General features: G+C 45.6%; 1 pseudogene; it reads left to right on the top strand.

The window, feature by feature from the left end:
• The first annotated feature begins 1,447 nt into the window (after positions 1 to 1,447).
• Positions 1,448 to 2,183, top strand: LOC138481712 (small ribosomal subunit protein uS7-like; annotated as a pseudogene).
• Positions 2,184 to 4,531: the final 2,348 nt, after the last annotated feature.

Below are 4,531 nucleotides of genomic sequence, written 5' to 3'. Positions count from 1 at the left end.
TCTATGACAATGTTTGACCTCCTGAATCCTGCCAGTGCAGCCCCCTGCGAGTGCACGCCCATAGGTGCAAACTGGCATTGATGCTGGAGGGAGGATGAATGTGGATGAGGCGTGCGCAGAAGGCATGGAACAATGTTCAAGGGACATAGACATATGTTGATTGCAGGGACGGTGTCTTCAAAAGGGAGTCTGCAGACACTGGATCTGGGGTGGCCATGTGGACAATGGTCCATATGCAGAAGAACCCTGTAAGGTGTACATGGTGTTCGGCACCTTGAGTGTCCCCATCCACCCAGCCCCCTTGCAAGCGCAAGCCCATAGGTGCAAACTGCCATTGATGCTGGAGGGGGGATGGATGAGGATGGGGCAAGCTCTATAGGTCCGGAGCAAAGTTCATGGGATGCAGAGATATGCTGATTGCAGAGACGGGGTCTTCAAAGGGGAGTCTGCACACACAGCATCTGGGGTGGCCATGTGCACAATGGTCCATGTGCGGAGGAGCCCTTTAAGATGTACATGGTGTTCGGAACTTTCAGTGTTCCCATCTACCCAGCCCCCTTGCGAGCGCACGCCCATAGGTGCGAACTGCCATTGATGCTGGAGTGGGGGATGAATGAGGATGGGGCAAGCTCGATAGGCCCGGATCAATGTTCAAGAGACACAGTGATTTATTGATTGCAGTGACAACGTCTTCAAAGGGGAGTCTGCAGACACCAGGTCTGGGGTGGCCATGTGGACAATGGTCTGTGTGTGGAAGAATCATTTGAGGTGTACATGGTGTTTGGCACCTTGAGTGTTCCTGTCCACCCAGCCCCCTTGCGAGCGCACGCCCATAGCTGCGAACTGCCATTGATGCGGGAGGGGGGATGGGTGAGGATTGGGCGAACTCGATAAGCCCGGAGCAATGTTCAAGAGACACAGAGATATGTTGATTGCAGGGATGGGGTCTTCAAAGGGGAGTCTGCAGACACCGGGTCTGGGATGGCCATGTGGACAATGGTCCTTGTGTGGAAGAACCCTTTGAGGTGTACATGGTGTTCGACACCTTGAGTGTTCCCATCCACCCATCCCCCTTGCAAGCACACGCCCTTAGGTGTGAACTGCCATTGATGCTGGAGGGGGGATGGATGAGGATGAGGCGAGCTTGATAGGCCCGTAGCAATGTTCAAGTGACACAGAGATATGTTTATTGCAGGGACGGGGGCTTCAAAGGGGAGTCCGGAGGCACCAGGTCTGCAGTGGCCATGTGGGCAATGGTCGAAGTGCGGAAGAGCCCTTTGAGGTGTACACAGTGTTTGGCACCATGAGCCTTCCCATCCACCCAGCCCTCTTGCGAGCGCACGCCCACAGGTGCGAACTGTCATTGATACTGGAGGGGGATGGATGAGGATGGGGCAAGCGCGATAGGCCAATGCAATAGCTGCATAAATCCACTGTATGCGCCTCTTTTCTCCTCAGTCCACTGAAGTGACAACACGGCTGACATAATGGAGACCGCAGCCCCTGCCGCGATGCCCGAATGGGAGGCAGCACCGGCTAGTGCAGACACCCCCAAAATTAAGCTCTTTGGGAAATGGAGCACTGAAGAGGTTCAGATCAACGACATCTCCTTGCAGGATTACATTGCTGTCAAGGAGAAGTACGCAAAGTACCTTCCCCACAGTTCCGGTCGGTATGCTGCCAAGCGCTTCCGCAAGGCCCAGTGCCCCATTGTGGAGTGCCTCACAGACTCCATGATGATGCATGGGTGTAACAATGGCAAGAAGGTGATGACTTTGCGCATAGTGAAGCATGCATTTGAAATCATTCATCTGCTCACCAGAGAGAATCCCCTTTGGGTTCTGTGGAATGCCATAATCAACAGTGGCCCCCGAGAGGACTTCCCTACGTATCGGCCGTGCTGGTACTGTTATGAGGCAATCCGTGGATGTGTCTCCGCTTCGTCGGGTCAATCAGGCGATTTGGCTGCTCTGCACCGGGGCTCGGGAAGCTGCTTTCCGTAACATAAAAACCATTGCCGAGTGTGTGGCTGATGAGCTGATCAATGCTGCTAATGGATCCTCCAACTCCTACGCCATCAAGAAGAAAGATGAGCTGGAACGTGTGGCCAAGTCCAACTGTTAATCAATGCTCGCTTTGTTGAAGGTCTTGTAATAAACCAATGTTAAAAGACAAAAAAGAAATCCACGGTATGGTCAGCTGTCACTGGGGAATTCATCACAAATGGCTTGAACCAAACAGGCAGGTATTACACTTCAGATGCAAAATCCAAGTCTTCCATGAATCCACCATGTAAACGCGCACTATGCCACACGCCTGTACCACCTGTGTAAGAGACACAGACGTAATTAACTGGAATTAATTCAATGATTGCATTTTTTTATTTGCACTGCCTTGTAAAATGTATGGCATTATTTTGATTTAAAAGTACATTTCCATACAATGTATTGACAATACTTGTGATTTCAAGTAGGGGTCAGTTACATATGTGAACGCACATTAAAGAAAGAATAATTTGGGAAATACTTCAAAGTGAAAAAAGAAACGTAATTGTTCGGATGATAAATCTACATTGGAACCCTTTGGCTTCATTTCACAATAAGTAAATTAGAAAATGTACAGAAACATTCTTGCATCAGTGATCTGTCGAACTTGTACATCATTCGCAGCACAGTTCTTGCAAGGCAGCTCAGTAACGCATAGTGGTGGTGTGTCTTCTTCACCAATGTAGACCAAGCAGCAAGAGTTTTCTCTGCAACAGCAGTTCTCCACCAGAGTAGGCAAAATCTCACAATGAAAGCAGGTACACCAAATGGAAACGTCTTCCATGCGACTGGGTTAAGTGTCCGGAGATTGATCCTCATGACTTTCAACTGATGCCACATTGTCTCCACTTTTTTCTCTTTCAAGGATCTCCTATTCTGAGTATTCGGGCTCATACATGTAGGACTGAATTGCTGCCATAGTTCCTGAATAGTGAAGAAGCACAGGAGCAACAGAAAGACAAATAAACAGCTTTTTGTTTGTGTAAAGCAATGAAAAGAGGTTTCCCATTAACATTGAATGTTAAAGAAAGCCAAGCAAAGAAACAGCCAATGTCACAAAAGCACATCGGAAAAAGGCAAGATAAGTAGTCTCAAACTGTAAAATTCCCAAGGACACATGTCTAAATATGGTTTGGTAAAGACCTCTGTACCTAATATAAGAAATGAAATTGTAGGCCGTATAAGTACCTGTTCTCAGTGTGTCGTACTTGGCAGAGAGCTGAACACAGCAGAAACAAGTCAGGGAGGCTTGAAATGAAATGCACTGACATGAAGGAAAAAGAAACTCCAACGATTTGTGATCAGAAAGGGTTTGTTTATTTCCATGGACACACGTCAATAGATTGCGCACAGTGGACGTTGACATAAGACATGCATTGGCGTTGTCTAGTGATGTCAGCATTAGGGGCGGGCAAAGTGAATCAGTGCTACAAGGGCCCTTCAACTTAATGCGATAGATCAATGGATAAGAATAGCACAAGATGGCAGTACCCGAACCGTCATTTTTGCATGTGTTAAAGTGAGAAAAACTCGGGTAAGTTGCATTGGAAATTTATTTAAGAACAATCGATGTATGATTTGAAATATACACCTGATCCATTAGGCCAATAATATTTCTGACCGAACTACCCCTTCAATGAATTAGCACCATACAATACACATACCTGATTCACACAGGAAACATTAGGACTGCGTCACAAATATATAGACTAAAACGTAAGTAGAAGAGAAAACGTGTGACTTTAGCACAACATTGGCAATTTAGTTGTATTTTATAGTTCTATTTGCCAACCTATGGGCATTTTTTCAACCTCCATACTAGCTGGGAATGCAGAGGTCAGTCTATATATTTGTCAATTTGTCAATTATAATTTGTAGTGTGCTTAATATCTCAGATTGGTTTCTAAGCGCAGGATTGGGATTTGAACCAGTGTTGCACTGCGTTGCCCCTGAGCTATCCCTCCTCACCAGGCTCGCAATGTCTCAGGATCGACCTCCTCATTTTCTTCAGGACAATGCACTTCTGTCAGTATCCCAGCATTAACACATGTGAATTTGTAAAATATATAATAATCAACATCAATATTTATTGGCATGCATTCCAATAACTAGGTCATCCATGCATCTTTGCTGGCAACATTTGAAACTACTTGGTATATTTTGAAACGTTTATCAACCAACACCCAATGATGATAAGAAATAAAAGGAAAGAAAGATGACCAAATCCTTACAAACCTAATTATGCTAAATTGTTTACTTCATTCATACAAGCATTGTAACCTGTAAAGGCTTCTTACCAATGGACTACCTCTGGTTTATGTAATTCATCTTCTGTATGTCATTTCTCATAAAAATGACATCCTTAGTGTTAAATAAAAAATACAAACAAATATGAAGATCAGCATCTATATTCAGAATGGAAGTGGCAGGATGACCAAGCAAGTAGGCTAGATGAACTGAGTTTATACTGATACAGAGTCTCCTCC

The sequence above is a fragment of the Ambystoma mexicanum genome, chromosome 5p (genome assembly GCF_040938575.1).
Source record: "Ambystoma mexicanum isolate Mex_15411 chromosome 5p, UKY_AmexF1_1, whole genome shotgun sequence".
In the NCBI taxonomy this organism is placed as follows: domain Eukaryota; kingdom Metazoa; phylum Chordata; class Amphibia; order Caudata; family Ambystomatidae; genus Ambystoma; species Ambystoma mexicanum.
This window is presented reverse-complemented; position numbering and strand designations above follow the sequence as displayed.